The following is a 12,342-nucleotide window of genomic DNA, read 5'->3' on the forward strand; positions in this document are numbered from 1 at the left end:
AAATAAGTGGACTTATCTAGACAATCAAAAAGTTTTTAACTCAGTTAACCTACGAATGATACTATATTTAAAAATACTGTTTTAATAAACATGTTAAGTATAATTTCCTATGTATTCATTATAAAGAGTATGTTGGTTTTGTGTCAAAGGTGCATAGTATAGACATTGTAATATTGTTTATTTGCTCCTATGCACTTTTGTAAAAATGCTAAGGTCTATTTTGTCCCTATTCTTCAACTGTGAGCAACTTGCTTTCCTTGTAGAATATCAACTTCTTATGACCGCTTATCCTGATGAAAAAGCTAAAGCTTTTTGTAATGATAGAATACAGTTGCGTGATATTTTAAATTCTTTTGATTGTTCAAACGTTGACTTTCTAAACTAGGAGATTGTTAATTTTTTAAATAGGACATTGTTTTGAAGATACTTTTGGTTGCATCTTCATAAACAATTCTCTCTTCAGTGAAAGAGAAAGGGAGCAGAGAACAAGAAGAGAGTTTCTAAGTAATTTATATAACAAACTAGTAACTTGATTTATCTCTTTGTCCTTCAACTGTCTGCAAAATCTTGCCTTCCACATTCTGGTAATCTTGTCTTAAATTGGTAGTCACTTACACCATGTATGTCACTTTGAAACTTGCAGGTGTGTTTATTTACCATCATCTTTATTTTGGAGATAGTGAAAAAGCCAAAAATCTCACCTCCAATTAAGAAAAATATTCTTCTAATGCATTCTAATGCATTATGTGTTGTGTGTTCTCAAGTACTCTTTTTTTTTTTTTTTTTTTTTTTTTTTTTTAATTTTTAAGACAGAGTCTCGCTCTGTCGCCCAGGCTGGAGTGCAGTGGCGCGATCTTGGCTCACTGCAAGCTCCGCCTCCCGGGTTCACGCCATTCTCCTGCCTCAGCCTCCCGAGTAGCTGGGACTACAGGCGCCCGCCACCACGCCCTTCTCAAGTATTCTTAGCTTGAGATGATGGATCAGAAGAGTAGATTTCAGTGTTTAAGCACATTTGCTTGTGCAAAGCATAATTGTGTCCACCTACAGTAGTGTGTGTATGTGCATAAATTTATATATCTATAAAATAAGAATGCTGAACTATACTCACATGACTGTTCATAGAAAAATGTAGACACACTTTGTACTTTACCAATTACTGCTATTTCAAAAAACACATTTCTTTATAATTCATTCTGTGACTTTATTCCTCTTAAATATGGTTGGGTCAAGTTACTTAAACTTTGGCACAAAAAATGTTTGTCTCAGCATTCTTTTTTAATGATTTAGGCAGAATTGAAAAACTGGAGTCATAAGATCCAGTGAATACACCTCATTATTAAATAATGCTGTTTCTTGTTACAGCTACTAGCTGCTCTAGCTGGGTACCCTGGCTCGAACTCTCAAATCATTTAAAGCCTACATTTTAAAAACAGTTTTAAATCTAATCTCTTTTTTATATCTGATATGACTTTTAAGCTTACTACATTCATCCTCTGACATTCTGCAAGGGAAACATGAATTAATCATTGAGTTTGTCCAACAAGGAAAGATGCATCTTACTGATACTGTGAGCTTCCAGTGTGGTACACACAAGCTGTTTCTGAGATTATAGCACAAGCAAACATTCCCACAGCTATTGTGTTGCTGTTTGCTCAGTTCCCAGTCTCTTAGAATTCCAGGTTGTGATAGTACAGCAGTGGAATCTATGCTTATGTAGTGTTGATTCTGTTATTGTACTCACTGCAAACCTAGAGGTTACTATCTGTTAATAGCAAAACAAACTTGGCCAAGGGTTATTATGATGTATCTTCTGAAAGCATTTACCAGAAACAGTTTGTTAATTGTTACAAAAATTGTATTTTATTTCATAGTCACAAATGTTTATATATTTTTAAAAATATGAAATGTAGCCAGAGAGAAAATAATAATTCCGTTATTGCTTATAATTTGACAGATCGATTTAGAATGAGGAAGCATATTTTAAAGAGCAAATGGTACATTTTCTTTGTCTGAAGTCTGCCTAGAAAACAGATTTTATGTGACGGACTACTGGGTGGCTTCTTTCATATCCAGCTAATAGTGTTATTGACTGATTTTGCCAGCTCTGCAGCTCATGTGCTTTTTAACTTAATTTTTGTTCCCGCTTTCTCTCATTGATTTGTAAGCAGCTTAAGATCAGAATGCTGTCATCTAATTCATTGGTATCTCCCTCCATCAAGGAATGGAGTTTTATTTTATGTTAAAATTTTTTTCTGGGTACAGAGTAGGTGTGTATATTTATGTGGTACATGAGATGTTTTGATATAAGCATGCAATGGGAAATAAGCACATCATCAGGAATGGAGTATCTATCACCTTCATTGAGCTGCAAACAATCCAATTACCCTCATTTTAAAATGTTATTCTTCAATATAGTCACCATGTTGCGTTATCAAATAGTAGCTCTTATTCATTCTTTCTATTTTTTAAAAAATGTTTTTACCCATTCACCATCCCCGCCTCTACCCACAATCCCCCACTACCACTTCCCAGCTTCTGGTACCTATCCTTTCTACTCTCTCTGTCCATGACTTCAGTCTTTTTGATTTTTAGATCCCCAAAACAACTGAGAACATGGGTGTTTGTCTTTCTGTGCCTGGATTATTTCACTTAACTATCTCCAGTACCATCCATGTTGTTGCAAATGACAGGATATCATTCTTTTTTATAGCTGAATAATACTCCATTGTGTATATGTATATGTACCACATTATCTTTATCCATTCATCTGTTGATAGACACTTATGTCGTTTTCAACTCTTAGCTATTGTAAATAGTGCTGCAACAAACATAGGTGTGCAGATAGCTCTTCAATATTCTCATTTCCTTTCTTTTAGGTATATAACCAGCAGTGAAATTGCTGGATCATGTAGTAGCTCAATTTTTGTTTTTTGAGGAAACTCCAAACTGTTCTCCATAGTGGTTGTACAAATTTACATTCCACCCAACAGTGTACAAGGATTCTCTTTTGTCCACATCCTCGCAAGCATTTGTTACTGCCTGTATTTTGGACATAAGCCATTTTAACTGAGGTGAGATGATATCTCATTATAGTTTTGATTTGCATTTCTCTGATGATGAGTAATGTTGAGCACCTTTTCGTATGCTGCTTTGCCATTTGTATGTCTTCTTTTGAGAAATGTCTCTTCAAAACTTGCCCATCTTTTGACTGGATTATTATGTTTTTTCCTAGAGTTGTGTGAGTTCCTTATATATTCCAGTTATTAATTCCTTATCACATGGGTAGTTTGAAAATATTTTTTCCCATTCTCTGTGGATTGTCTCTTCACTTTGTTGATTGTATCCTTTACTGGGCAGAATCTTTTAAACTTGGTGTGATCCCATTTGTCCATGTTTGCTTTGGTTGCCTGTGCTTGTGGAGTATTGCTCAAGAAGTCTTTGCCTAGACCCATGTTGTAGAGCTTTCCCCCATGTTTTCTTGTAGTAGTTTCACAGTTTGAGGTCTTAGACTTAAGTCTTCAATCCATTTTGATTTGATTTGAGAGAGACAGGGGTCTAGTTTTGTTTTTGCATATGGATATCCAGTTCTCACAGCACTATTTATTGAAGAGACTGTCTTTTTCCCAGTGTATGTTCTTGGCACCTTTGTAAAAAAAAAAAAAAAAAAAATGAGTTCACTGTAGGTGCGTGGATTTGTGACTGAGTTTTCTATTCTGTTCCACTGTTCTATGTGTCTGTTTTTATGCCAGTACCATGCTGCTTTTGTTACCATAGCTCTGTAGTATAATTTGAGGTCAGGTAATGTGATTCCTCCAGTTTTATTCTTTTTGCTTAGGATAGCTTTGGCTATTCTCGGTCTTTTGTGGTTCCATATTAATATGAGGATTGATTTTTTTCTATTTCTTTGAAGAATGTCATGGGAATTTTGATAGGGATTACACTGAATCTATAGATTTCTTTGGGTAGAATGGACATTTTAACAATATTGATTTTCCAATCCATGAACATGGATTTGTTTTTTCATTTTTTTTTTTGATGTACTCTTCAACTTCTTTCATCAATTTATAGTTTTCATTATAGAGATCTTTTACTTGTTTGGTTAAGTTAGTTCCTGCATATTTAATTTTATATATGATTATCATAAATGGGATTTTTTAAATATTTCCTTTTCAGATTGTTCACTGTTGGTATATAGAAATGCTACTGGTTTTTATATGGTGATTTTGTATCCTGCAACTTTACTGAATTTATCAGTTCTAATAGTTTTGGGGGGAGTCTTTAGATTTTTCCAGATATAAGATCTTATCATCTGCAAACAAGGATAATTTTACTTATCCTCCTTTTCAATTTGGATGAGCTTTATATCTTTCTCTTGTTTGATTGCTGTAGCGAGGATTTACAGTGCAATGTTGAATAACAGTGATGGCAATGGTCATTCTTATATATTCCCAATCTTAGAGGAAAAATTTTCAGTATTTCCTCATTCAGTATGATACTAGTTATGGGTCTGTCATATGTGGCTTTTGTTATGTTGAGGTATATTTCTTCTATGCCCAGTTTTTTTAGGGTTTTTATTATGAAGGGATGCTAAATTTTATCAAATGCTTTTTCAGCATCAATTGAAATAATCACATGGTTTTTATCCTTCATACTCTTGATAGGATGTATCACATTGATTGGTTTGCATATGTTGAACCATCCTTGCATCCCAGGGATTAATGAGTGATTTTTGTAATATATTGTTATAATGATTGATTTTTGTAATGTGTTGTTGAATTCTGTTTGCTAGTATTTTATTGAGAATTTTTTCATCAATATTCATCAGCAATATTGGCTTGTAGTTTTCTATTTTTGATGTGTCTTTGTCTGGTTTTCATATCAGGATAATACCACCCTCATACAATGTGTTTGGAAGTATTTTCCCTGCTTTTATTTTTTAAAATAGTTTGAGTAAGATTGGTATAAGTTCTTTTTTTTAATTTCAATAGGTTTTTGGGGAACAGATAGTGTTTGGTTACATTATTAAGTTCTTTAATGGTGATTTTTTGATGCATCCATCACCCAAGCAGTGTACCATGTACCCAATGTGTAGTCTTTTATCCTTCATCCTTCTCCTACCATTTTCCCCAAGTTGCCAAAGTCCATTGTATCATTCTTATGCCTTTGCATCCTTATAGCTTTGCATCCCACTTATGAGTGAGAACATACAATGTTTGGATTTCCATTCCTGAAATATTTCGCTTAGAATAATGGTCTCCAATTCCCTGTGAATGCCATTATTTCATTCCTTTTTAATGGCTGAGTAGTATTCAATGGTATATATATATATATATATATATATATATATATATATATATGTATATATATATATATATATATATATATATATATAGTAGTATATATATATACACCACAATTTTTTAATCCACTGGTCGATTGATGGGCATTTGTGCTGGTTCCAATTTTTGCAACTGCAATTTGTGCTACGATAAACTTGTGTGTGCAAATATCTTTTTCCTGTAATCACTACTTTTCTGCTGAGTAGATACCCAATATGGGATTGCTGAATCAAATGGTAGTTCTACTTTAGTTCTTTAAGGAATCTCCACACTGTTTTCCATAGTGGTTGTACTAGTTTTCATTTTCATCAGCAGTGTAAAAGTGCTCCCTTTCCACCACATTCATGCCAACATCTATTTTTTTTTTATTTTTTGATTCTGTGAAGAATGATGGTGTTATTTTGATGGAAATTGCGTTAAATTTGTAGGCTACTTTTGATTCTGGCCATTCTTGCAGGAGTGAGATGGTATTGCATTGTGATTTGGATTTGCATTTCCCTGATCATTAGTGACGTTGAGCATTTTTTCATATGTTTGTTGGCCATTTGTATATCTTCTTTTGAGAATTGTCCATTTATGTCCTTAGTTCACTTTTTAATGAGATTGTTTGTTTTCTTCTTGCTGATTTGTTTGAGTTCCTTGTAGATTCTGGTTATTAGTCCTGTGTTGGATGTATAGCTTGCAAAGATGTTCTCGCACTCTGTGGTTTGTCTGTTTACTCTGCTGGATGTTTCTTTGCTATGCAGAAGCATTTTAGTTTAATTAAGTTCCATCTATTTTTCTTTGTTTTTGCTGCATTTGCTTTTGGGTTCTTGGTGATGAAGTGTTTGCTTAAACCAATGTCTAGAAGGGTTTTTCCAATGTTAACTTATAGAATCTTTATGGTTTCAGTTCTTAGATTTAAGTCCTTGATCTATCTTGTGTTTATTGTTGTACGAAGTGAGAAATGAGGATTCAGTTTCATTCTTCTACAAGTGGCTTGCTAATAATTATCACAGCATCATTTCTCGAATAGAGTGTCTTTTCCATACTTCGTGTTTTTGTTTGCTTTGTGAAAAATCAGTTGGCTACAAGTATTTGGCTTTATTTCTGGGTTCTCTTTTCTGTTACATTGGTCTATGTGCCTATTTTTATACCAGTAGCATGCTGTTTTGGTGACTATGGCCTTATAGTATAGTTTGAAGTCAGGTAATGTGCTATGCCTTCAGATTTGTTATTTTTGCTTAGTCTTGCTTTGGCTATGTGGGCTCTATTTTGGTTCAATATGAATTTTAAGATTTTTTTTTATAGTTCTGTGAAGAATGATGGTGTTATTTTGATGGGAATTGCATTGAATTTGTAGAGCTTTTGGCAGTGTTGCCATTTTCACAATATTGATTCTACCAATGCATGAGCATGGGATGTGTTTCCCTTTATTTGTGTTGTCTGTGAATTCATCCAGCAGTGTTTTGTAGTTTTCCTTGTAGAGGTCTTTCACCTCTTTGGTTAGATATACTACTAATTATTTTATTTTATTTTATTTTATTTTATATTTTATTTTATTTTATTTGCAGCTATGGTAAAAGGCATTATTTCTTATTTATTTATTTATTTATTTATTTATTTATTTATTTATTTATTTTATTTTATTTTATTTTTTGAGACAGAGTCTCACTCTGTCACCCAGGCTGGAGTGCAGTGGTGCGATCTCGGCTCACTGCAAGCTCCGCCTCCCAGGTTCACGCTATTCTCTTGCCTCAGTGTCCCGAGTAGCTGCAACTACAGGTGCCCACCACCATGCCTGGCTAATTTTTTGTATTTTTAGTAGAGATGGGGTTTCACCATGTTAGCCAGGATGGTCTTATCTCCTGACCTCATGATCCACCCACCTCGGCCTCCCAAGGTGCTGGGATTACAGGCGTGAGCCACTGTGCCTGGCCAGGGGTTGAGTTATTGATTTGATTCTCAGCTTGGTCGATTTTGGTGTATAGAAGAGCTACTGATTTGTGTACATTAATTTTGTATCTGGAGACTTTGCTGAATTCTTTCATCAGTTCTAGGAGCTTTCTGGAGGAGTCTTTAGGGTTTTATAGGTAAACAATTATATGATCAGCAAACAGTGACAGTTTGACTTCCTCTTTACTGATTTGGATGCCCTTTATTTCTTTCTCTTGTCTGATTGCTCTGGCTAGGACTTTCAGTACGATGTTGAAGAGGAGTGGTGAGAGTGGGCATCTTGGTCTTGTTTCAATTCTCAGAGGGAATTCTTCCAACTTTCCCCCATGCAGTATTATGTTGGCTGTGGGTTTGTTACACATGGCTTTTATTACATTATATGCCAATTTTGCTGAGAGTCTTAATCATAAAGGATGTTGGGTTTTGTCAAGTGCTTTTTCTGCATCTATTGAGATGATCATGTGATTTTTGTTTTAAATTCTGTTTATGTGGTGTATCACATTTACTGACTTGTGTATGTTAAATCATTCCTGCATTCCTGATTTGAAACTCACTTAACTGTGGTGGATTATCTTTTTGAAATGTTGTTGGATTTGGTTAGCTAGTATTGTGTTAATGATTTTAACATCTATGTTCATCAGGGACATTGTTCTGTAGTTTTCTTTTTTGGTTATGTCCTTTCCTGGTTTTCGTATTTGGGTGATATAGGCTTCATATGAATAGAATAATTTAGAGAGGATTCCCTCTTTCTGTATCTTGTGGAATAGTGTCAATAGATAGTACCAGTTCTTCTTTGAAAGTCTGATGTAATTCAGCTGTGAATCCAACAGGTCCTAGACTTTTCTTTCGTTGTTGGCAATTTTTTTTTTTAGCACCATTTCAATCTTGCTGCTTGTTATTGGTCTGTTCAGAGTTTCTATTTCTTCCTGGTTTAATCTTGGAGGGTTGTATATTTCCAGGAATGTATCCATCTCCTTTAGGTTTTCTAGTTTATGCATTTAAAGGTGTTCATGGTAGCCTTGCATGATCTTTTGTATTTCTGTGGTATTGGTTGTAATATCTCCTGTTTCATTTCTAATTGAGCTTATTTTGGATCTTCCCTCTTCTTTTCTTGGTTAATCTCACTAATGGTCTATCAATTTTATTTATATTTTTAAATAACCAGCTTTTTGTTTCATTTATTTTTTGTAATTTTTTTTGTTTCAGTTGTATTTAGTTCTGCTCTGATTTTTGCTATTTCTTTTCTTCTGCTGGGTTTGGTTTTGGTTTGTTCTTGTTTCTCTAGTTTTTCAAGGTATAACCTTAGATTGTCTATTTGTGTTCTTTCAGACTTATTGATGTAGGTATTTAAGGCTGTGAACTTTCCTCTTAGCACTGCCTTTGCCGTATCTCAGAGGTTTTGATATGTTGTGTCACTATTATTCAATTCAAAGAATTTTTATATTTAAATTTCCATCTTGATTTTATTGTTGACCCAGTGATCATTCAGGAGCAGGCTATTTAATCTCCATGTATTTCCATGGTTTTAAGGTTTCCTTCTGGAGTTGATTTCCAATTTTATTCCACTGTGGTCTGAGAGCACCTGATATAATTTCAGTTTTCTTAAATGTATTGAGACTTGTTTTGTCTCAATTATTATATGGTCTATCTTGGCGAATGTTCCATGCAATGATAAATAGAGTGTACATTCTGCAGTTGTTGGGTAGAATGTTCTGTAAATTTCTGTTAAATCCATTTGTTGTAGAGTATAGTTCAAATCCATTGTGTCTTTTTTGACTTTCTGTCTTGATGGCCTGTCTAGTACTGTCAGTGGAGTATTGAAGTCCCTCACTATTATTGTGTTGCTGCCTATCTCATTTCTTAGGTCTAGTAGTAGTTTTATAAATTTGAGAGCCCCAGTGTTAGGTGCATGTATATGTATATGCTAGGTGCATGTGTGTGTGTGTGTATGTTATATATATGTTATATGTATGTTATATGTTATATACATGTTTTTATATGTTTTTATATATGTTATATATATGTTAGGTGCATATATGTATATATATGTGTATATATACAGAATTGTGATATTTTCCTGTTGCACTAGTCCTCTTATCATTATATAATGTCCCTCTTTGTCTTTTTAATTGCTGTTGCTTTAAGTTTGTTTTGTCTGATATAAGTTTTATCAATTTGGGAGCCCCAATGTTAGGTGCGTGCATATATATATATGTTAGGTGCATATATATATATATATGTTATATATATATTATATATATGTTTTATATATATTTATATATATGTTTTATATATGTATGTTAGGTGTGTATATGTATAGGTATATATATTTATACATATACGTATATATATGTATATATATACGTATATATATACGTATATATACACATATATATAGGATTGTGATATTTTCCTGTTACACTAGTCCTCTTATCATTATATAATGTCCTTCTTTGTCTTTTTAATTGCTATTGCTTTAAAGTTTGTTTTGTCTGATATAAGAATAGCTATTCCTGCTTGTTTTTGGTGTCCACTTGGATAGAATAACTTTTTCCACCCCTCTACCTAAAGTTTATGTGAGTCCTTATGCATTAGGTGAGTCTCTTGAAGACAGCACATACTTAGTTGGTGAATTCTTATCCATTCTGTGATTTTGTGTCTTTTAAGTGGAGCATTTATGTCATTTACACTCAATGTTAGTATTGAGATGTGAGGTACTTTTCTTTCCATCATGCTAATTCTTGCCTGAATCCTTTGTTTGTTTTTTCAACTGTGTTTTTGTTTCATAGGTCCTGTGAGATTTAAGTTTTAAGGAGGTTCTATTTTGGTGTATTTCAAGGATTCGTTTCAAGATTTAGAGCTCCTTTTAACAGTTCTTGTAGTGCTGGCTGGCTTGGTACTGGCAAATTCTCTCAGCAATTGTTTGAAAAAGACTATTTTTTCTTCCTTTATGAAGCTTAGTTTCGCTAGATACAAAATTCTTGGCTGATAATTGTTTTGTTTTAGGAGGCTGAAGATGGGGCTCCAATCCCTTCTAGCTTGTAGGGTTTCTTCTCAGAAACCCTCTTAGATATTCGTCTTAAAGCCTTGCCCTTGTGAGGGTATTTTCCAGATTCTGTATGCATGCTTTATTGTTTTCTATTCTTTTATCTTTTGTCTCCTCTGACTGTATTTTTAAGTAGCCTGTTCTTCACACTCACTAATTTGTTCTTCTTCTTGATCTATTCTGCTATTAATGGACTCATGCATTCTTCATTATGCCAATTGCATTTCTCAGCTCAAGAATTTATGCTTCTTTTTGGTTATTTTGATCTCTTTGTTAAATTTTTCTGATATAATTTTGAATTGCTTCTCTGTGTTATCGTGAATTTCTTTGAGTTTACTCAACACAGCTATTTTGAATTCTCTGTCTGAAAGGTCACATATGTCTGTTTCTCCAGGATTGGTCCCTGGTGCCTTATTTAGTTCACCTGGTGACATCGTGTTTTCCCGGATGGTACTGAAGCTAGTAGATGTTCTTCAGTGTCTGGGCATTGAAGAGTCAGGTATTTATTGTAGTCTTCACTGTCTAGGCTTATTTGTAGCTGTCCAGAATTCTTGGGGAGGCTTACCAGATATTTGAAAGAACTTGGGTGTTATGACCTAAGGCGTTTCTGCTATAGGGAGCATCCCAAGCCCAGTAACTCTGTGGTGCTTGCAGACTCATAGAGGTACCAACCTGATGGTCTTGGACAAGATCCGGGAGAATTTTCTGGATTACCAGGCAAAAACTCTTGTTCTCTTTCCTTGCTTTCTCCCAAACATACAGTCTCTCTCTCTCTGTTCTGAGCCACCTAAAACTGGGAATGGAGTGACACAAGCACCCCTGTGGCCACCACCACTGTGACTGCACTGAGTCAGATGTGAAGACAGCACACTGCTAGGTCTTGCACGGGCCTGCTGTAACCACTCCCTGGCTACTGCCTATGTTCACTCAAGGCCCCACAATCAGCGGGTGGCAAAGACAGCCAAGAATGGTCAAGGAAAGGAGTTTTAAATGAGGTGGATACAGTAAATGTTGATGACATAGATTATTCAGGCAGAAATATGATGTTTCATCAAGCGGATGGAACTTATCAAGAAGAAAATACATAATTCTACTTCCTTTACTTCTTTCCAATCTTGGAAATTATGAAGGGTTAAAAAACTTAGTGTTGTGAAATGGGTATGAGGAAGAGAGATGGAAATTTTACCCTTAGTTCTGCCGTGAACTAGTGATGTGATGTTGCTTTGCTTCTCTGTAAAGTGAGGAAGTTGAGCCAGTTGATTTTTAAATTACCTTCTAGTTATAAGACTAATGCTGTTTTAATGAAGGGCATCATAATTTTTAATAATAATTCTCTATACCAGATAATAGTCTGTTACATTTCTAGAATGTAAAACTTGGGCCACTTAAGCTGAAACCTTATGATCATGTCCACATAATGGATTTCAATCTCAGCACCTATTTTTTTAATAATTTAAAAAGATGTTATTAAATCTAAAAGTCTTAGTTTTGTCATTTTGTTATTTTTTAGCTGTTATTTTGTTTTATTGTAGCAATATGGAGTGATTTTTCTTTTTTCTTTTTACCTTTACCAACTGTCAATTTAAACATTACTAAATTGACTAATCGTTTTGAATAACAATGAGTCTTTTTTTTTTTTTTTTAATTTTGAGATGGAGTCTTGCTCTGTCACCCATGCTGGAGTGCAGTGGCATGATCTCAACTCACTGCCACCTCTGCCTCCTGGGCTCAAGTGATCCTCCCACTTCAGTCTCCTGAGTAGCTGAGGTGCCACCACCATGCCTGGCTAATTTTTGTATTTTTGATAGAGATGGGGTTTCACCATGTTGCCCAGGCTGGCCTTGAGCTCCGGAGCTCAAGCAATCAACCTGCCTCAGCCTCTCAACATGCTGGGATTACAAGCATGAGCCACCATGCCCCACCAAGAGTTTTAATCATTACATTCATGCTCTACAGAGCACAAACATACTCATGCTTTTATTCTAATGCTCATGTGCCCTTTGTCACTATCGGTGTTGCCAG

The 12,342-nt window shown here is 34.6% G+C and overlaps 1 long non-coding RNA gene across 7 annotated transcripts in view; it reads left to right on the forward strand.

The window, feature by feature from the left end:
* LOC106634210 (uncharacterized) overlaps positions 1 to 12,342 on the forward strand; it is a 240,570-nt gene that overhangs the window by 64,727 nt on the left and 163,501 nt on the right. The gene's annotated exons all lie outside the window — the stretch shown is intronic.

The sequence above is a fragment of the Pan paniscus genome, chromosome 22, assembly GCF_029289425.2.
Source record: "Pan paniscus chromosome 22, NHGRI_mPanPan1-v2.0_pri, whole genome shotgun sequence".
In the NCBI taxonomy this organism is placed as follows: Eukaryota; Metazoa; Chordata; class Mammalia; order Primates; family Hominidae; genus Pan; species Pan paniscus.